The sequence below is a fragment of the Mirounga angustirostris genome, unplaced genomic scaffold, assembly GCF_029215605.1.
Source record: "Mirounga angustirostris isolate CCGP_5_RB_7025 unplaced genomic scaffold, mMirAng1.0.hap1 SCAF_5, whole genome shotgun sequence".
In the NCBI taxonomy this organism is placed as follows: domain Eukaryota; kingdom Metazoa; phylum Chordata; class Mammalia; order Carnivora; family Phocidae; genus Mirounga; species Mirounga angustirostris.
Genome location: NW_026991713.1, coordinates 152,525,059 through 152,547,677, shown reverse-complemented (window position 1 = coordinate 152,547,677; position 22,619 = coordinate 152,525,059). Strand labels below are relative to the sequence as shown.

The following is a 22,619-nucleotide window of genomic DNA, read 5'->3' as shown; positions in this document are numbered from 1 at the left end:
AGGACAATCTTCTGAGAATTGAACCAGTGTAGAGAGATGCAGAATAGAGATATTGGAGAGCAAGATCAAGGCTGCAGCATTATTAGAAATCCTAGATCCAGCCACACTTGAAACTAAATTCCCCTGATATCTTCATTTACAGGTTCACCCTCCTCATCCGTGGTTTCACTTTCCATGTCCAGTTACCCATGGTCAACCATGGACCAAGAGCAGATAATCCTCCTTCTGATGTATCATCAGAAGGTCAACAATAGCCTAAACACTATGTCAAAAGACCTACATCATTGACCTTACTTCATCTCACCTTGTAGGCATTTTAACGTATCACATCATGACAACAAAAACAGTGGGTACGGGACACTAAGATATTTTGAGAGAGAGAGCCATTCATAAAGCTTTTATTACAATATAGTGTTATAATTGTTCTATTTTATTATTAATAATTATTGTAGTAGTCTCTTACTATATCTAATTTATAAATTAAACTTGATCATAGGTGTGTATGCACAGGAAAAATCACAGTATACAAGGGCTCGGTACTATCTGTTGTTTCAGGCTTCTGCTGAGGATCTTAGAACATACCCCCTGAAGATAAGGAAGACTGCTATATATGAAATAACAAATTCTCTTTTTTGCTTATGCAGTATGAGTTAGGTTTCTATCCATTGTTTCTATCCAGAAAAGTCCTGATTGGCACATAGAACAGGTCTCATCCTAAATCTTCTGACTCCCATTCCAGTGCTCTTTCTTTTCAGGCAGAAATGAATGCGCTGGTTGAGGTATCTTTTGTCCCAGCCAAAGGCCAATGTTGCCTCCGTGGGCTGGATTTTATTCCGAGAAACCCGTTTCCTGGAGTATCATTAAAGGAAAGTATGTGCCTAAGAAATGCTGCCCATGGATGTGGAAAGTTGATAGAACAGCCCAGGAGGGCCAGATGGATTCCAGACAGCTGTGACTTGATGGAGGCGCTCCATTTGGCAGGGCCAGGGAGAGCCCAGCATGAACGGCATCAATTAGCAACCTCTTTTGAGAGAGGATGATTATAGCACATCACTGAGATCAAGTTTCATGCAGCCACTACAAATAATGGTTATAAAGTCTCTGTAGCGACATGCAGACATGTTTGATATGAGTTTAAGAGAGAAGAGCAGAATACACCAGAATTCTCATTCATTGCTAAAGAAATTATGAATTGGTACAAACGCCCCAGAAGGCAATTTTGCCACATGTATCAAAAACCTTTAAAATAAAAAACCTCCTGACTTTTGATTCAGTCTTCACCCTCCTCTCCTCGAAGAATCTACCCCAAGAAAATAGTCAGAAATGCAAGCATAGATTTCTGCATAAGGATGTTCATCACAGCATTATTTATAATGCAGATAAAAGAAAATAGTGGCCAAATGCCAAAGGTAGGAAATTGATGAGATACATGACAGTGTAGAACCACAGGGGGAAACATGATGATTGCCATCAAAATTACGATTAAGAAGAATCTCTAATGCTACAGGAAAATATTTACACTAACACGGTAAGTTTTCATCTTTACTTACCTGGATATGGTGATGAAGTGTTTCAGTTGGCGGACTCAGGGATCCTCTTATGGGTTTATTTGCGTGGGGATGCTTTTCTGGGGCTAAGGAGTAAGAAGGAGGATTCCTAGAGAGAGAAGAAATCAAGGGCAATCAAAAGGATGTAACAAGGGGTGCCTGGGTGGCTCAGTCGGTTAAGTGTCTGCCTTCAGCTCAGGTCATGATCTCAGGGTCCTAGGACAGAGCCCCGCCTCCAGGTCCCTGCTCAGCGGGGAGTCTGCTTCTCTCTCTGACCCTCTTCCCTCTTGTGCTCTCTGTCTCTCATTCTTTCTCTCAAATAAATAAATAAAATCTTTAAAAAAAAAAAAAAAAGAAGGGACACCTGGGTGGCTCAGTTGGTTAAGCGTCTGCCTTCGGCTCAGGTCATGATCCTGGAGTCCCAGGATCAAGTCCCACATCGGGCTCCCAGCTCAGCGGGGAGCCTGCTTCTCCCTCTGACCCTCTCCTCTCTCATGCTGTTTCTCTCTCGCTCGCTCTCTAATAAATAAATAAATAAAATCTTTAAAAAAAAAAAAAGAAAGAAAGAAAAGCAAAGCCAAGCCAACCCAACAGTTCAAGAACCTCAGTGTGAAGAGGCAAAAATATTGTACTCTCATATACTTCCTTCCCTGCAGGAGGTGCTCAGATAAATGCTGAATTAACAGTTAACTCTCAGTCTTGGAGGGCTGGTACCTCGTAAGTAGCATTCACTCATTCACTCAACAAATTTTTACTGGGCATCTACTGAGTGACAGGCAATTTTTAGGCACCAGAGATAACACCAGTGAACAAAAGAGAAACAGACAAAAATGTCCGCCTTCGTGAAGCTTATCTGCCAGGCAGGGTTTCAACTTTGGCTGAATATTAGAATCATCTGGGGAGTTTTGAGAATTCCCATTGCTTAGGACACACACACACACACACACACACACAGATTGACTGAAGTGGTGCAAGATAAGAACTAGGAACAGGTAACTTCCCAAGTGGGCCCAGTAGGCAGTCATCTGGGAAAACTGAGAACCACTATTCTGAACCAGTGGTTCTCAATTTGTGGTCCCAAGACCACCACCAGCAGCAGCATCTCCTGGGCACTTGTTAGAATGCAAGTTCTCAGGCCTCTCCCAAGATGTACACAAACACTCTGGGAGGGGACCCAGCAAGCTGTGTTTTAACAATCTCTCCTGACGACCCTGATGCCACAAAAGTCGGCAACCACTGCTCGAAGCAAAATTAACTGGGGCGGTAAGTTTTTAAAGGTAGACGAATCAAGCTCTCCATCTTTTCCCAAACACAAGACAAGAATCACAAGAGCATCCTCCTCAAGTCCATACGTGACTGCCGCAGCACTGGGTTTTTAGATGCTCCCACCAGCTGCTCAAGCCCTGCTCTGCTAAGGGGGCCTCCTCTCCCCACCCAGTTCCCCAGTCAGCTACTCCTCCCCAACTGCCAACGAGCCTGGCATAGACACCCTCTCGCTGCCATCTCCACGATAAACTGCAGGTGCAATTGGCCCCCCAGCCATCTGATGTCCTTACCTCCCACAGGCCTGCCTCACTTTGCCACACACATAGAGAGCCCATTTTACATAACACACGTAAACACATTCCTCCTCGACCACAAATATCACATACACACAAGCATTCATGGTCAAGCATACATTCACATCCTCTTATGTTGTTCACACACACGCACGCACACACACACACACACACAGAGAAATCATATTTTACCAGTAATTCTCAAATTTGTCTGTATATTGGCCTCACTTGCAAGCTTTAAAAAATGCTGATGCCCATGCCACAAGCCACACCAATTAAACCAGCATCTCTGGAGTTGGAACCCAGGTATCTGTGTTTTTAAAGCTGCCCAAGTGGTTCCAATGCGCAAACAAGGTTGAAAAGTCCTGTTCTATGCCATGACTAATAGAAGAAGTAAGAGGATCTCAGCTTCTTTCAGAAAGGAGACAAGATCCATGCTGGAAACTGGAATTGACAGACTTCCAGAGGTCTCATGGGAAGCCTTTGAATCACTATTATCTGTACCACACATCTGGTGTTTCTTTCTCCATTTGCTGTATGCCTGTGAGTCAAAGACCACCAGGAACACACTTCGTCAAACCAGGTTGGCTTTACTGGCCCACAGTAATGAGGGGGATGGCCCATGATGGAGAAGATGCCATGAGTCATCTTAGTAAGAGGTTATTATTAGTATTAGCAGGAACTTGTCATAGGATTTGAGATGGTGTGTGATTTGGGAGAGGTTACAAGGGAGCAATTGCGCTTTACTCTGGACTGGATGTGTCAGGAAGTGAGGATGATGATAATTCTATGATTGGGGGTCCTAATGAATCTTATCTAGTGGTCAAAAGGAATGAAGTAGAGCTGAAGTTATAACTGATAAGGAAGCAGAAGTCACTCCTATAAGCCAGGAAATAAGGATGCCTGACTTTTTGTAGTTTTGACAGTGGTCTTGTTTTGTGCTCACACATGATTACAGAATGGTTTTGGGTTTGTCTTGCTCCATTATATCCACAGGGCGACCTTGTCTGATGTTGGTCATTTGTGCACCTGCCAGTGTTCACCAGGACAGCACCAAGGACCAGCTGTGAGTGTGAAGTCAGCACTTGACTGTCCAGGGCTGTTTTTCTCTTTCTCATCTCTCCTGCATTCTCCGTGTTGACTCTATATTGTCTCTTTGCATTTTACATGTGTCTGCTTGTTCCTCTAGGAAATAACCCTCACCTTCTCAGCCTCCTCTATAATACATGGCACATACAAAATACATAGCACACATAATACCTGCTGGATGTGTAGACAAGGGAGCCTTCACACTCTGAAAAGTAACCTGGTTTAGATTTGGAATCAGAAAATCCAACTTCCAATTCCCACTTTCTACTTGCGAAGTGTACAACCTTGCAAACGGCTCAACTTCCCTGAGCTCTTCTCTGACTGAGGGTGACAGTCCCTGTCTGCCCCACTGGGTTTCTGGTGGGAACAGATTAGACAACTCTGAGAGCACAAGGGGGTGGCAAAGCAGTAGATTCTCATAAAAAGCACATAGGGTAGGTAATTGGAGTGGACAGATGATTGGTTTGACCAGTAACTTGGTCAGGGGTAGCAAAACACAATTGGCTCTGAGAGTCCTCTGAGGACTTACAAGTGGGGACAGGAAGTTGAATTACCAGGTGGAATGCCAGTCACCTAGGTGACACTCCAGCTCTTAAAAAAGAGGTTTCAACAGTAAGCAACCAGACATTGAACTTGCTTAAAAGGCCATCCCGCAACATTTTCTGAGTGTTTAGTATGTGTTAGGCATTATGATGCAGAAATGGAAAAAAATACACTTTCTTCCCAAAGATGCTCCCAGTCTATTGGGAGAAAGACACAAATAAAACTGCCATTCAGCATAATAAAAAGGAGGAGGAGGAGAAGCACTTAGAAGATAGAGTACAGCATACAGCAGGGAGGAGATAATCCTATCAGGGGCGGGGGAGGAGTGACAAGGAGAGTTTAGGGGAAACCTGCACAAAAAGGGTAATGAGGTTTCTGCAGGATGAGTAGGAGCCTGCGAGGCAGAGGAGGAAGTATCAAAAAGAAGTGACCCATAGCAGGGGGGGCAGTAGGTGCAAAGACAGGAGAGTATGAAATACTCTGATGTGTTCTGGGATGGTGAAACACATTCATAAATAAGTCATCAAAGGTCTATAAGACTGCCTTGTCGACTATTACATCCCCAGACCAGAACAAATTGTCTAGGGCATTGTACTTACTTACAAATGGAGGGAGCAATTAATGAACACTATAGCTGTTTGCTATCAGAGATTTAAGCCACTGTGACAGAATTCCAACCATCTACAAATGTATATGGATGGTGTAGGCTTGCTTTACAGGTATAGTTACATTATATTTTCACTCTTCTAGTCCCATGTATACAACTCTTTGGAATTATCTGTATGGTTAACTGGTTTCAGTGCTCAGAACCAGGTTTTTTGAACAAAGAATTGCATCAATACTGAGATGTCTTCTTATTATTCGGTCCTTAGTTACCTGCTGTCTTCAAATAACTTATTCAGGAAGGGTCTGACCCAAGGGCACAAGATTCCCTCCCCAGGTTCTTCTGAGTTTGGCTTCTAGAAAGTCAAGTTTAGTTAGCTATCTGTAAGATAACAGGCCACGAGAGAGCCCTGGGCTCTTCCCAAAGACCTTGCTTTTATAGACTCAGAAGCGAATTCTAGGAGTAGCTGCCAAGAGAGCTTTGGGCTTCACAGACCATGTGAGTGGAATTCCCCTGGGTGATCAAAACTGAAAGTGATCTATCTGGCCAAATGTAGTAGGTGGAGAGGCCATCCTTTTAGGATATGCTCCTAAATTAGAGGAGTGGGTACACTTCTACCAGGTCTGTAGCCCCTCTGTGCTGAATATGCTGCACAGCCAACTGGCTAACTTAACCACTCCTGTCACCCCGCGTGGCAGCCAGGGCTGGCCAGGCTTGAGACAAATGGGTCCCCACTGTGGCAAGCATAAAGCAGCGCTCACTAATAAAACGAATGCCTCTTCTGGGTAGCTGAGGGAGTGTTGGAGACACAGATGGCCCTATGCATATAAGAGTCCAGATTTCATGAAATGGGAGCATGAGAAAAAAGCTATGCTCTAAAATAAGCTACTATTTTTTAAAGATTTTATTTATTTATTTGAGACAGAGAGAGAGCATGACCTGGAGGGAGAGGGAGTAGGAGAGAGAATCTGAAGCAGACTCCACACTGAGCATAGAGCCCGATGTGGGGCTCGATCCCACGACCCCACAATCATGACTTGAGCCGAAACCAAGAGTCGGCCGCTTAACAGACTGAGCCACCCAGTGCCCCAAAATGATGTATTATTTTATACCCCAATTGAAATTGGCATATGAACTAAATAAATTAAATGTAAGTAGACATTTGACTTATCTCAATCTGTAGAAATTGATATTTTTAAGTTGGCAAAAAAAGAAAAAAAAGGTATTTAACCATCTCATTAAGAAAATGAAAGTTACAGTAAATTTACACATACAGATATATTTAATACTGAGCACTGTGAAAGAGGACCTGGGGAAAACCTGGGAGGATCAGGAAGGAGAATGAGTGGCTTTAAGCCCCTGGAGCCATCCCCATATGCCACCTACACAGAGGACTCGACATCCTTGGAGAAGTTCACATTCCTGGTCTCAGCTTCTCCCTGTGACCTCTCCTCTACCTCTTTCCATAAAAACTTCAGTTTCCAAGACTCTGTCCTTAATTTATTTTTCTTTTTTACTTTTTAAATCAATATGATGGAGGTATAATTTATGTAAAATAAAATGTATCCATTTTAAGGGTACAGCCTGATGAGTTTAGACACGGGTATATGGTTGTATAACCCCCCCATCCCAATCAAATATGAAACCCTAAAGAGTATCCTCATGTCCCATCATGGTCAGTCCTTTCTGTCACCATAAAGCTGTTTCCCTGTTCTAGGATTTAATATGAATGGAATCAAACAGTATGTGCTCCTCCGTGTCTAGCTTCTCTCCCTCAGAATGAGTTTTCTGGGATTCATCCATGTTCTTGCACATACTGTTAGTTTATTCTTTTTCATGACTGAGGAGTATGCCATTATATGAATCCCCTTCTATTCATTTATCCATTCACATAGTGAAAGGCATTTGGGGTTTTCCGATTTTTGAATATTACACCTAAAATGTCTACAAACATCCAACATCATGTGCTGTCTTTGTCCAATGTTGGAACACAGTTATTTCACCTGTCATATCGAGTTCTCTGACTGCCTACAGTGGCTGCATCATGGGCACATGGGCACAGAATAATCCTTAATTCCCATCAACAAATTTGCCTTCCTGCCCCAGATCTTCTGGCTTTGTCCTCCTCAGGAATGTGCTATTTGACTCCAGCCTAAGACACCCCTGCCTGCTGACAAAACATATTCCCATCAACCATACTCCTGCCCTGAAAATGGTAAACGGGTATTTATGAATCAGGTGTAGATGATCAGGGTAACTTACCCAGTGGCCAGTCATGTCTATGGCACCTACCCCCAACATGATGCATGAGAAGGGGACTTCCCTCTGTCTATCCTTCCCCAAAGCCTATTACACCAGTCTAACCAGGAGAAGCCCAAATTGAGGGACAGTCTACAGAACGCCTGACCAGTACTCTTGAAAACTGTCAGGAAAAACAAAGAAAGACCAAGAAACTGTCACTGGACCAGAGGAGACTCAGGAGACGTGAGGACAAAATATATTGTGATCTCCTGGAATAGAAAAAGGATAGGAGGGGGCGTAGCAAGATGGCGGAGGAGTAGGAGACCTGGGTTTTGTCTGGTCTCAGGAATTCAGCTGGATGGGGATCAAACCATTCTGAACACCTACAAACTCAACAGGAGATCGAAGAAAAGAATAGCAACAACTCTCTGAACAGAACAGCGACCACTTTCTGGAAGGTAGGACGTGCGGAGAAGTGAATCCGAGGGGATATTCGGGAGGATAGACGGCGGGGGAGGGGCCTCCGTCAGCCGCTTCTGGCAAGTGATAGAACCACGGAGCACAAAATCCGAACTTTTAAAAGTCTGCTCCGCTGAGGGACGTCACTCCGGTGGCTAAGCAGGGGGGGGAACCCTCACGGGACACTGTGGTCTCAGCACCCTGGGTGTCACAGAAAGACCGGGGGTGCCTGAGTGCGGCAGAGCTCCCAGGTATCGGAGCGGGAAGCCGGCTGCAGAGGAGGAGCCCAGGCGCGGGCTCTCAGCTCGGGGTTGCCATTGACCGTGATCCGCGGCACAGTCGGGCCCCTGCTCCTCCAGCAGGGACCCAACAAGCGGCAGATCCGGGGAGACTCACCTTCCTCCGCCGGGAGGAGCCGCGCTGGAGGGCACCGCAGGGATCTGCTGGGTTTGGAGACTCCACCCAGGGTCGGGTGCCAGAGATAGAAACGCGCGGTCACAGGCCGGGCGAGCACGGAGTGAGGCCGGAGACCAGGGAGACGGGAGTGACTGGCGGCTTTTCTCTGGGGGCGCACTGAGGAGCGGGGCCCCAAGTTCTCGGCTCCTCCGGGGCGGAGATTGGGAGGCCGCCATTTTCACTCTCCGCCTCCAAAGCTGTACGGAAAGCTCGCAGGGAACAAAAGCCCCGGAGAGCAAACCCGAGCAGATTACTTAGCCAGGACTGGCAAGGGCGGGGTAATTCTGCTTCCGGCAGAGACATTTGGGAACCACGGCAACAGGCCCCTCCCCAGAAGATCAGTGAGAACAGCCAGCCAAGACCAAGTTTACCGATCAATGAGAACGACAGAACTCCAGCGCTAGGGGAATACTGCACATAGAATTCATGGCTTTTTTCCCATGATTCTTTAATCGTTCAAAGTTAATTTTTTTTAAATGTCTTTTTCTTTTTGAATTTTTCTTTTTCCCTTTTTCAACCCACATCTTATCAATTCCTTTTTTAAAAAACATTTTTATTTTTCATTTTTAGAGTCATATTCTATCCCTTCATAGTAGTTACCCTTATTTTTGCATATATATATATAAGTTGTTCTCTCTTTAAAATTTTGAGATACAGGGGCACCTGGGTGACTCAGTCGTTAAGCATCTGCCTTCGGCTCAGGTCATGATCCCAGGATCCTGGGATCGAGTCCCACATCAGGCTCCCTCCTTGGCGGGAAGCCTGCTTCTCCCTCCCCCACTCTACCTGCTTATGTTCCCTCTCTGGCTGTGTCTCTCTCTGTCAAATAAATAAATAAAATCTTTAAAAAAAAAAAATTTTGAGATACAGTTTCTTCTAACAGATCAAAATATACCCTAAATCTCTAGTGTATGGCTTTGTTCTAGTCTCCTGCCTGATCACATTCTCTCCCTTTTTTTTCTTTTTTTTTAATCCTCTTCTTTCTTTTTTCAAACAACTTCTTATCAATTCCTTTTATAAAATTTTTTATAATTTTCATCTTTACTGTCATATTCCATCCCTTCATCATATCAACCCTTATTTTTCTACATATATAAGTTTTCCTTTCTTTAAAATTTTGGGAGGCACTTTCTTCTAACAGATGAAAATACACCCAAAATCTAGTGTGTGGCACTGATCTATGCACCAGCCTGATCATATTTAATCATATTCCGTTTTTTTTTTGTTTTGTTCTGTTTTTGTTTGTTTTTATCTTTTTCTTTTTTTTTTTTCTTTTTCTTTTTTCTTTCTTTCCCTTTCTTATTCCGCAGCTTCAGGTCTTTCTGATTTGTTTAGAGTATATTTTCTGTGGACATTGTTACCCTGTTAGCATTTTGTTCTCTCCTTCACCTATTCACCTCTGGAAAAAATGACAAGACAGAAAAAATCACCTCAACAAAAAGAACAAGAGGTAGTACCCACTGCCAGGGACCTACTCAATACGGACATTAGTACAATGTAAGATCTAGAGTTCAGATTCATGACTTTAAAGATACTACCTGGGCTTGAAAAAAGCATGGAAGTTATTAGAGAAACCCTTTCTGGAGAAATAAAAGAACTAAAATCTAACCAAGTCGAAATCAAAAAGGCTATTAATGAGGTGCAATCAAAAATGGGGGCACTAACTGCTAGGATAAATATGTCTTTATATTTATAAATAAATATTTATAAATATAATATTTATAAATAAATATTTATAAATATAATATTTATAAATAAATATTTATAAATATTTATAAATATTATATTTATAAATAAATATTTATAAATAAATATTTCTAAATATAATATTTATAAATATATATTTATAAATATAATATTTATAAATAAATATTTATAAATATAATATTTATAAATAAATATTTATAAATAATATTTATAAATAAATATTTATAAATATAATATTTATAAATAAATATTAATGAGGCAGAAGAGAGAATCAGTGATACAGAAGACCAAATGATGGAAAATAAAGAAGCTGAGACAAAAAGAGATAAACAACTACTGGATCCCGAGAGCAGAATTCGAGAGATAAGCGATACCATAAGACGAAACAACATTAGAATAATTGGGATCCCAGAAGAAGAAGAAAGAGAGAGGGGGGCAGAAGGTATATTGGAGCAAATTATAGCAGAGAACTTTCCTAATTTGGGGAAGGAAACAGGCATCAAAATCCAGGGGGCACAGAGAACCCCTCTCAAAATCAATAAAAATAGGTCAACACCCCGACATCTAATAGTAAAACTTACAAGTGTCAGAGACAAAAGAGAAAATCCGAAAGCAGCTCGGGAGAAGAGATCTGTAACCTACAATGGTAGAAACATTAGATTGGCAACAGACCTATCCACAGAGACCTGGCAGGCCAGAAAGGACTGGCGTGATATATTCAGAGCACTAAACGAGAAAAATATGCAGCCAAGAATACTATATCCAGCTAGGCTACCACTGAAGATAGAAAGAGAGATAAAAAGCTTCCAGGACAAACAAAAACTAAAGGAATTTGCAAACACAAAACCAGCCCTAAAAGAAATATTGAAAGAGGTCCTCTATGCAAAGAGAGAGACTAAAAGTAACAGAGACCAGAAAGGAACACAGACAATATACAATAACAGTCACCTTACAGGCAATACAATGGCACTAAATTCCTATGTTTCAATAGTTACCCTGAATATAAATGGACTAAATGCCCCAATCAAAAGACACAGACTATCAGATTGGATTAAAAAACAAGACCCATCGATATGCTGTCTGCAAGAGACTCATTTTAAACACAAAGACACCCCCAGATTGAAAGTGAGGGGGTGGAAAACCATTTACCATACTAATGGACATCAAAAGAAAGCTGGGGTGGCAATCCTTATATCAGACAAATTAGATTTTAAACCAAAGACTGTAATAAGAGTTGAGGAAGGCACTATATCCTACTTAAAGGGTCTATCCAACAAGAAGATCTAACAATTGTAAATATGCCCCTAACATGGGAGCAGCTAATTATATAACGCAATTAATAACAAAAGCAAAGAAATACATCGACAACAATACAATAATAGTGGGGGACTTTAACATCCCCCTCACTGAAATGGACAGATCATCTAAGCAAAAGATCAGCAAGGAAATAAAGACTTTAAATGACACACTGGACCAAATGGACTTCACAGACATATTCAGAACATTCCACCCCAAAGCAACGGAATACGCATTCTTCTCTACTGCCCATGGAACGTTCTCCAGAATAGATCACATCCTAGGTCACAAATCAGGTCTCAACCGGTACCAAAAGATTGGGATCATTCCCTGCCTATTTTCAGACCACAATGCTTTGAAACTAGAACTCAATCACAAGAGGAAAGTCGGAAAGAACTCAAATACATGGAGGCTAAAGAGCATCCTACTGAAGAATGAATGGGTCAACCAGGAAATTAAAGAAGAACTAAAAAAATACATGGAAACCAATGAAAATGAAAACACAACTGTTCAAAATCTTTGGGATGCAGCAAAGGCAGTCCTAAGAGGAAAGTATATAGCAATACAAGCCTTTCTCAAGAAACAAGAAAGGTCTCAAGTACACAACCTAACCCTACACCTAAAGGAGCTGGAGAAAAAACAGCAAATAAAGCCTAAACACAGCAGGAGAAGAGAAATAAGAAAGATCAGAGCAGAAATCAATGAAATAGAAACCAAAAGAACAGTAGAACACATCAATGAAACTAGGAGCTGGTTCTTTGAAAGAATTAACAAGATTGATAAACCCCTGGCCAGACTTACCAAAAAGAAAAGAGAAATGACCCAAAGAAATAAAATCATGAATGAAAGAGGAGAGATCACAACCAACACCAAAGAAATACAAACAATTATAAGAACATATTATGAGCAACTCTATGCCAGCAAATTAGATAATCTGGAAGAAATGGATGCATTCCTAGAGATGTATCAACTACCAAAACTGAATCAGGAAGAAATAGAAAACCTGAACAGACGTATAACCACAAAGGAAATTGAAGCAGTCATCAAAAATCTCCCAACGAACAAAAGCCCAGGGCCAGATGGCTTCCCAGGGGAATTCTACCAAACATTTAAAAAAGAATTAATACCTATTCTTCTGAAACTGTTCCAAAAAATAGAAATAGAAGGAAAAGTTCCAAACTCGTTTTATGAGGCCACCATTACCTTGATCCCCAAACCAGACAAAGACCCCATCAAAAAGGAGAATTACAGACCAATAACCTTGATGAAGATGGATGCAAAAATTCTCACCAAAATACTAGTCAATAGGATCCAACAGTACATTAAAAGGATTATTCACCACGACCAAGTGGGATTTATCCCTGGGCTGCAAGGTTGGTTCAACATCTGCAAGTCAATCAACGTGATACAATACATTAACAAAGGAAAGAACAAGAATCATATGAACCTCCCAATAGATGCAGAAAAAGCATTTGACAAAGTACAGCATCCTTTCTTGATCAAAACTTTTCAGAGTATAGGCATAGAGGGTACATACCTCAATATCATAAAAGCCATCTATGAAAAACCTACAGCGAATATCATTCTCAATGGGGAAAAACTGAGAGCTTTCCCCCTAAGGTCAGGAATGCAGCAGGGATGTCCACTATCACCACTGCTATTCAACATAGTATTAGAAGTCCTAGCCACAGCAATCAGACAACAAAAGAAATAAAGGCATCCAAATCGGCAAAGAAGAAGTCAAACTCTCACTCTTTGCAGATGATGTGATACTTTATGTGGAAAACCCAAAAGACCCCACCCCAAAACTGCTAGAACTCATAGAGGAATTCAGTAAAGTGTCAGGATATAAAATCAATGCACAGAAATCAGTGGCATTCCTATACACAAACAACAAAACAGAAGAAAGAGAAATTAAGGAGTCGATCCCATTTACAATTGCACCCAAAACCATAAGATACCTAGGCATAAATCTAACCAAAGAGGCAAAGGATCTGTACTCAGAAAACTATAAAATACTCATGAAAGAAATTGAGGAAGACACAAAGAAATGGAAAAACGTTCCATGCTCATGGATTGGAAGAACAAATATTGTGAAGATGTCAATGCTACCTACAGCAATCTACACATTCAATGCAATCCCCATCAAAATACCATCCACTTTTTTCAAAGAAATAGAACAAATAATCCTAAAATTTGTATGGAACCAGAAAAGACCCCAAATAGCCAGAGGAATGTTGAAAAAGAAAAGCAAAGCTGGCGGCATCACAATTCCGGACTTCCAGCTCTATTACAAAGCTGTCATCATCAAGACAGTATGGTACTGGCACAAAAACAGACACACAGATCAATGGGACAGAATAGAGAGCCCAGAAATGGACCCTCAACTCTATGGTCAACTAATCTTTGACAAAGCAGGAATGAATGTCCAATGGCAAAAAGACAGTCTCTTCAACAAATGGTGTTGGGAAAATTGGACAGCCACATGCAGAAGAATGAAAATGGACCATTTTGTTACACCACACAGAAAAATAAACTTCAAATGGTTGAAAGACCTAAATGTGAGACAGGAATCCATCAAAATCCTAAAGGAGAACACAGGCAGCAACCTTTTCGACCTCAGCCACAGCAACTTCTTCCTAGAAACATCACCAAAGGCAAGGGAAGCAAGGGCAAAAATGAACTATTGGGACTTCATCAAGATAAAAAGCTTTTGCACAGCAAAAGAAACAGTCAACAAAACCAAAAGACAACCGACAGAGTGGGAGAAGATATTTGCAAATGACATATCAGATAAAGGGCTAGTATCCAAAATCTATAAAGAACTTATCAAACTCAACACCCAAAGAACAAATGATCCAATCAAGAAATGGGCAGAAGACATGAACAGACATTTTTCCAAAGAAGACATCCAAATGGCCAACAGACACATGAAAAAGTGCTCAACATCGCTTGGCATCAGGGAAATCCCAAATCAAAACCTCAGTGAGATACCACCTCACACCAGTCAGAATGGCTAAAATTAACAAGTTAGGAAACGACAGATGTTGGCGGGGATGCGGAGAAAGGGGAACCCTCCTACACTGTTGGTGGGAATGCAAGCTGGTGCAGCCCCTCTGGAAAACAGTATGGAGATTCTTCAAAAAGTTGAAAATAGAGCTACCATACAATCCAGCAATTGCACTACTGGGTATTTACCCCAAAGATACAAATGTAGGGATCCGAAGGGGTATGTGCACCCTGATGTTTATAGCAGCAATGTCCACAATAGCCAAACTGTAAAAAGAGCCAAGATGTCCATCGACAGATGAATGGATAAAGAAGAGGTGGTATATATATACAATGGAATATTATGCAGCCATCAAAAGGAATGAGATCTTGCCATTTGCAATGACATGGATGGAACTGGAGGGTATTATGCTGAGCGAAATAAGTCAAAAAGACAAAGACATGTATCATATGACCTCACTGATATGAGGAATTCTTAATCTCAGGAAATAAACTGAGGGTTGCTGGAGTGGTGGGGGGTGGGAGGGATGGGGTGGCTGGGTGATAGACATTGGGGAGGGTATGTGCTATGGTGAGCGCTGTGAATTGTGCAAGACTGTTGAATCACAGACCTATACCTCTGAAACAAATAATGCAATATATGTTAAGAAAAAAAAAAAGAAGAAGATAGCAGGAGGGGAAGAATGAAGGGGGGGAAATCAGAGGGGGAGACAAACCAGGAGAGACGATGGACTCTGAAAAACAAACTGAGGGTTCTAGAGGGGAGGGGGGTCGGGGAATGGGTTAGCCTGGTGATGGGTATTAAAGAGGGCACGCTCTGCATGGAGCACTGGGTATTATGCACAAACAATGAATCACGGAACACTACATCAAAAACTAATGATGTAATGTATGGTGATTAACATAACAATAAAAAAATTTTTTAAAAGAAAAAGAAAAAGGATACGAATAGAAAACCTGGCAAGATCTGAATAAAGTTTGACTAATAGTGATGCCCCCTGTTGGGTTCTGGGTTTTGACCAAAGTACCATGATAATATAAGGTTTTAACAATACAGGAATCTGGGTACGGGGTCTAATGACCTATCCCATCTTTGCAAATTTTCAGCAAATATAAAATTACTTCCCCCCACCCCCCGCAAGTTTTTTAAAATGTCAGACTTTAACATTCTGAGCACATACGGGCCATTCAGGTAATAAGGCTGAGACAAGACCATCCCAGCTAACCCTGCTGTGCCTCCCACTGCACCTGCCCTTCCTGGGAGAGGCAGGCTAACCCCTGTCTGTCTGCACATCTTATTCCACCCCATTTCCCCTTTGGGTAGATCTGCCTGGGATTTACGATTATTAAACTGCTGTCTCGTTGGTACAGCCCAAAATCCTTATTGTGGCTTTTCTGCACAGACTGGCCAATAAACCGCCCGAACCAAGGAGAGAGAGGCAGGTCTAAGCCTGGAAGAGATATGTTGTAATGCACATCAAAGCCCAACTATCTCCAGGAAGATGATAAAGCCGCAGGGGGACACGTACCACCCAAAGCTCCTCTGTGGGCAGCAATACACCAATGCCCGGCCTTTTCCATCACTTTCTTTCGTCCCCTGGAAAGCAAAGCACCCCAGTGTAGGCGAAGCGGCCGTTTTACAAACCCTGCGCTGGGCTCCAGTTTTATTTCCCAGAGTTAACGATCTAAATAAATCTGCCCTGCCTTACCTCTGCTAAGCTGCTTAAGAAATGATGCTTTATAGTCAACACGGATCAGATGGGTACTTTCTCCCTTTGAAAGTTGCTGTCAGTAGAAGTTCTCGCTCTACGGAATGAACCAATATTAGTTTAACTACATGTTGTTAATTAAAAGCAGAGTTTTAGGGCGCCTGGGTGGCTCAGTTGGTTAAGCGACTGCCTTCGGCTCAGGTCATGATCCTGGAGTCCCGGGATCGAGTCCCACATCGGGCTCCCTGCTCGGCAGGGAGTCTGCTTCTCCCTCTGACCCTCCCCCCTCTCATGTGCTCTCTGTCTCTCATTCTCTCTCTCAAATAAATAAATAAATCTTTAAAAAAAAAAAAAAAAGCAGAGTTTTATGCAAGCTTTTTCTTCCTGTGGGGGAGGGGGGAATATTGTACTGGCAAAGCCCCCAAGTCCTAGAATTTATAGGCCTCCTTTAATGGATATGGTAAAATACCTTTTTTTTTTTTTTTTAAAGATTTTATTTATTTATTTGAGAGAGAGAGAATGAGAGACAGAGAGCATGAGAGGGAGGAGGGTCAGAGGGAGAAGCAGACTCCCTGCTGAGCAGGGAGCCCGATGCGGGACTCGATCCTGGGACTCCAGGATCATGACCTGAGCCGAAGGCAGTCGCTTAACCAACTGAGCCACCCAGGCGCCCCGGTAAAATACCTTTTAAGCGTGTCCTTCCCTTAGGGATCTCATTCTCCTTCCAAGCAAGATCTGACTATAGATAACTTTCTATAGCCTAGGCCATATAGCTTTCATGTGTGGGAGAAAACCTTTCATCCTAGGTTGTTCACTGTTTCTTCATCCCAAACCATTTTCTTGGTAAATCAACAAGAATTGTGTACCCAAGAAGACAAAAGCCACATCTCCTGGTGGTTCCAGCCAAAGACCTAGGGAAGTGTCTTCATTTGGGTTCCTCCAGAAGCAATCTCTAAAATTAAGGATTCAAATGCAAATGATTTATTAGGAGGTGATCCAAGGACACATGAGTAGGGTGAAGAGAAGTGAGACAGGGGAGGGAGGAAACCAGTATGAAGGGTATGTTACCAGGCAAATTACCACTGTGGGAAACTGGGGCTTAGCCATACTGGCACTCTCTGGGACCAGTGTGGAATATGCACTGTTGAGTCATCCAAAAGGGCTGAAAAATTGTTCCCCAACTTTCAATCATCATAGGTTGATGCCTACTCCTGAGAGGTGTTAACTTCCCACTCTCTCCAGTTTCCCATGAGCATAGGCAAAGTAGGCTCCAGGGACCACAAAAACCCTTCAAGAAAGAGACACAGGTGCCAGCAGCTGGAAGTTAGGCCAACTCCCACGGAAATGGTGAGAGCAGAAGGGATGTGGGTTGGCCACCGGTATCACCTGCAAAAACAGTGAGTCAGAGCAGAGATGAGATGGAGCCTAGCCTTCCAGCCCTCTAGCCATGTTGGGTAAATCCCATTTCTGCCTTCGGCAGCAAGACAAGAGTCTGCCACATTTTCAATATGGCAGGTGGGTAGTCCAGCTCCAGAAATTGCTAGGTGGAGCACAGGGTACAGCACTGTGCCTTCTCTTTGTCTCTTTGTGTAGTCCTAGGAAATGGCACAGTAGAAAGATAACTGAGTCAAGGGGTCTGATTCTGCCAGTAATGGTGACCTTGGAAAGCCGCTTAACCTCTCTCAAACTCAGCTTCCTCCCTCTGTGAAGTGGGGATAATAAGAAGTATCCCATTAAGACCTGAATGAAAGCTAGGATTATCTCAAGTCTATTACTGAGAAAACTGGAGCATCCAGTGTTACTGAATCGGATGAGATAATATATTTAAAAGGTAAATAGCAGCCTACAAAGTAAGGTAGTGTTAATAAGAACTTCATAAGAGAAGCCTTTTCAAGATAGTCTTCTGGAGGATGGTTGCCAAAAACACAATCATCCCAAGGCTGTCCTTGAATTACGAAGGATATTGTAATCAATGTATAAGAATGGACCTTAGCTGCAAAGGACTAAAAGAAACATAAAAACCAAACAAAACCCATTTTTCTTGTTTGGATCCCGGTGTTTTTTTGTTGTTGTTGTTGTTGTTTTAAGATTTATTTATTTATTTGAGGGGGAGGGCAAAGGGAGAGGGGAAGGGAGAATCTCAAGCGGACTCCCCACTGAGCATGGAGCCCTGACACAGGGCTCAATTCCAGGACGCTGAGATCATGACCTGAGCTGAAATCAAGAGTTGGATACTGAACAGACTGAGCCAGCAAGGCACCCCTGAATCCTGGTTTTAAAAAAATAGTTATAAAATACAATTTGAGAAAATTGCAGGAATTTAAATATGGACCAACTTAATAGATATTAAAGAACTGTTAATTTTGTTAGGTATGATAATGGTATTGTGGTTACATAGGAAAATGATCTTATTCTTTGAAGACGCAGGGTCGCATATTTCAGGGTGAAGTGTTATATGTCTGTATTTACTCTAAAATGAGTAAAATACGGCAAAATGCTAACAAATGCTAGGGGATAGCTAGATGGGTGTCTATTATACTGTCTTTTCTACTTTTCAATATGTTTGAAAAGTTTCATAATAAAAACTTCCCAATGTTTTTAAGCAGTTTTTTTTTTTTTAATATTTTATTTATTTGAGAGAGAGAGACACAGTGAGAGAGGGAACACAAGCAGGGAGAGCGGGAGAGGGAGAAGCAGGCTTCCCGTGGAGCAGGGAGCCTGATGTGGGGCTCGATCCCAGGACTCTGGGATCATGACCTGAGCCGAAGGCAGACGCTTAACGACTGAGCCACCCAGGAGCCCTAAAGTAGTTTTTAAATAAACATTTCAAGCATCAGAAAACTAGATAGCATACTTGGGATTTATCTATGCTATTATATACCAAACCCTCGTTCATTTATTTAGTTGAAATTTTCACTGAGATCATTGTAGATTCACAAGCAGGTATAAGAAATAACCCAGAGAGCCCCCACATACACTATGCCCAGTTTTCCCCAATGGTAACATTTTACAAAACTATAGTCTAATATCATAACCAGGTATTAATAGTGATGACATCTATTGATCTTATTCAGATTTGCCCATTTTTTATCTACTTGTGTATTTAGTTGTATGCAAATTTATCACGTACATAGGTACATGTATCCATCATCACATCAAGATACAGAACTCATCCGTCACCCCAAGGATCCCTCACGTTGGTCTTTTATAACTACAGTCACCTCACCCCCCACCCACACCCCTTCTCTGTCTCTAAGCCTTGGTTCCTCCCATTCTAAACTTCTGTCATTTAGGAAATGTTATATAAATGGAGTCATATGGTATGTAACCTCAAAAGTCAACAGTCAGTGAGAGGACTGAACTAAGAACCAGAAGATCTGGGTTTGAGCCCAAGTTCTGCCACTGGGTAAATATATTTCTTAGGTATATACCAACTTATCTTGGCCTCTGTTTCTTCAACTGTAAAACCAAGTGGTCACTTGCCTTCAAGGGTACAAGGCTTGGACCAGGAGGCAAAAGCGTGCCCTTGGCAAGAAGCCCAATATGAACTGTGGCCCCTGGAGTTATGCAGGGCACTCTCTGTACCCTGCTTCCAAGTTGCCATATTTCCTCCTTTTAAATGAATATGTTGACATTTGGGTGTTTTCTCCATTTCCGTAAGCCTACTTGAATCAAGCTCTTGCTTCAATACCTGATGCATTCCACTCTCCTGTGCTGATGTAGAAAGCTTCTAAGCCTGGGAGGTCCTGGATGGTGCATGATAAATCCATCCCCCAAATAAAGACCACCTTGTGAGGCCCCTTCTCAGACAGTTAAAACTCTCCTGGTGACAACCTGACTTTACTGCCAACTTATCTTACACTTGAACAGATGGTCTGACCTTTTCAGGGTCTGCATTTCACCTAAGAAAAGAGGATATGCAACAACTGGAATTCCACACCAGCAGGATAGGGACGAATGGCTGCAGGGGCAGGGTGCTTTGCACTCTTAGCATTTAAATACGTGCATGACACACTGCACCTCTCTTCAGCCAAAGTGTGACTCCAACGACATCTAATTTATGTTCAATTATTTATTCTGCAGTAATGACTTCTCCAGTTACTAATAGATAATTTCATAAAAGGAAATGAAACCCAACACGCCGGGCTAATGTGAGATCATTTTATGGGCAAATTCCTGGCTTGGAAACACTTGCTGAAATGGGGCACAGGTGATTTAGTACAGTAAAATCAGGGAGACAGGGCCCCCTTTAATTAGCTCCTTAACTTATTTAATGATGCATCATGGATCCTGAAAGCTGTTATTGTTTAAGGGTTTAATGTGCCATACAAGTCAGGGAAAGGAGTCTGGGAAGGGAAAAGGCAAAATGCTGACTTCCGACCCAAGTTCCCCGTATGACCTGCTCAGTGCCACCTGCAGTCCCGGGAGTGGTTAACTTTCTTGCTCCCTTCCATGCATTAGATGTTAGTGGAAAGATCCTCTGAGTAACTTCATGCCACCATTAGCCTCAAAAGTCTGCTTTAAAACCTTGCCACTACATGGATTTCTACTTCCTGCCTCAACACATTCATAACCAACCACAAGGAACTCACTTTTCCCTCTGAAGTCATCCTTCATCTGGTGTAAAAATCAGAGTCCAGAAGAGATGAGCAAGAAATGTAATTATTTTTCTAAAATGGAACTTTTTATTCCCAGAGTTCATTTCACAGGGAACGTCTCGGACACTTGCAGGTTCTCCTTCCCCTGGGCTCACCAGGTTACCTCTAGGCATGCATGGCTTCACAGCTCCATGGAGTGCCAACCTGTTTCTCACCCTAGTTTTCTGGGTGAGCACTCAAGGGTAAAGTGCAGGCATGCACTCTAGGTGAGCAGTACCTGGACTCTGGCTTTCACTGTTTCCTCCCTGAGGTTGGCTGTGTTGCTGGCGGTACCCCACTCCATATATCTTTCTAAGTTCAGCTTCTCCTTGTATTCCTCTTCTCTTTCAAGTTAGGCATCTTTGGGTGGCCTTTTCCACATGAACTGAAATACTGGGGATCATAGACCACAGAGTTTGAAACACGGAAGACCTCAGAAAGAACTTGGCACTATTCCCTGTCCTTCACAGTATAGTTAGTCAGGAGTGGAGGTCGAGTACGACCACGAAAGAAGAGCACAAGAGAATTTTCCGGGGTACAGAACCAATGGAACTCGATTTCATACAATTATATATACAGTACATCACATAGATGATATACATGTGTGTATGTCCCCCTCCCATCTTGACCTGCTTTGTATATATATTATATATATTCTTCTCCCAAGAGTTTAGCATAGTGTCTGGCATGCAGTGGGCACACAAGAAATATTTATTGAATGAAAATGAATGAGCAATTTGCATACAGGAAGCACCACGAAAGAAAACAGGTGAGATGCCAGGGACACAGTGCAGACAGCTTGAACTTCCAGCCTCCAGGGCTCTATCTGCTTACTCGCACCATGCCCCTGCCAGGTGGGGACCTGGCTAATTATCTGTGCTCATAAAAAGTCGGTGCTGAGGGAAGCTGTGGTTTTTCCACCCTTCAGCTGGGAGCCTTTCAAATCACCCACAGTGGATTTTACTTGGACCCGTCCCTTGAGCTCCAGCCACAAACATGACCTGCAGCCTTGACAGCCCGAATTCAGTGTTTTCCAGGCTCCTCAAACCCCCCGTAGCCAAAACGGAACCGATGAGTGCCCGTCCCCCAAATAAAACCCCAAGCAAAAGCCAAGTGTCTCTTTCCCATTTCAGTAAATGGCACCACCCTTCCTGCAGCTCCTTCAGCCAAAACCTAAAATGTCACCCCTGATCCCTTCCATTCCCTCATCCTCCCATTGCCAATCCCTCCACTCCATCAACTGCATCATCCTCTCCCCGCCCACCCTTTATCCCTCCCCTCCTGGTCGTCCCCCCTCGCCTGGAAAACTCCCAGCTTCCACACCTACCCTGCTGCAGGCCATTCTCTGCAGAAGGAACTGGTCTTTTAAATGAAAATCACAACATGCCAACAAAACCTACAGGGCTTCCCTTCATGCTCAGAATCCCCTCCGGTGTCAGGCCCTTTGTGATCTGACCCTTGCCCTCTCTCCCATTCAATCTCTCTGCACTGACACTCTCTCATACTCCAGCCACTTCCGCCTTTGAACTGTGCATCAAATATGTCAAGCTCATTCTTCGGGGTCCCTATCCTCACTGGTGCTTGGCCTGCACTACTCTTCCCCTGGACTGTGGAGGGCTGCCTCTTTCCCCGAGGGTCTCGCTTCAGATGTGCACTCCTCAGATAAGACTTCTGTAACCCCCCACCCTGAAAGAGCCTCTTTGAAATTGAAGAGTGTTGATTATTTTCATCACAGAACCAGATATTTTCATTTATAAAAATAA

The 22,619-nt window shown here is 42.6% G+C and overlaps 1 long non-coding RNA gene across 2 annotated transcripts in view; it reads right to left on the bottom strand.

The window, feature by feature from the left end:
• The window catches only part of LOC135364537 (uncharacterized), a 279,267-nt gene that overhangs the window by 172,986 nt on the left and 83,662 nt on the right, over nucleotides 1–22,619 (bottom strand). For both annotated transcript variants that reach the window (XR_010411860.1, XR_010411859.1), the window contains exon 2: nucleotides 1,551–1,656. This is a non-coding gene — a long non-coding RNA (uncharacterized LOC135364537). The remainder of the gene's footprint in view (nucleotides 1–1,550; nucleotides 1,657–22,619) is intronic.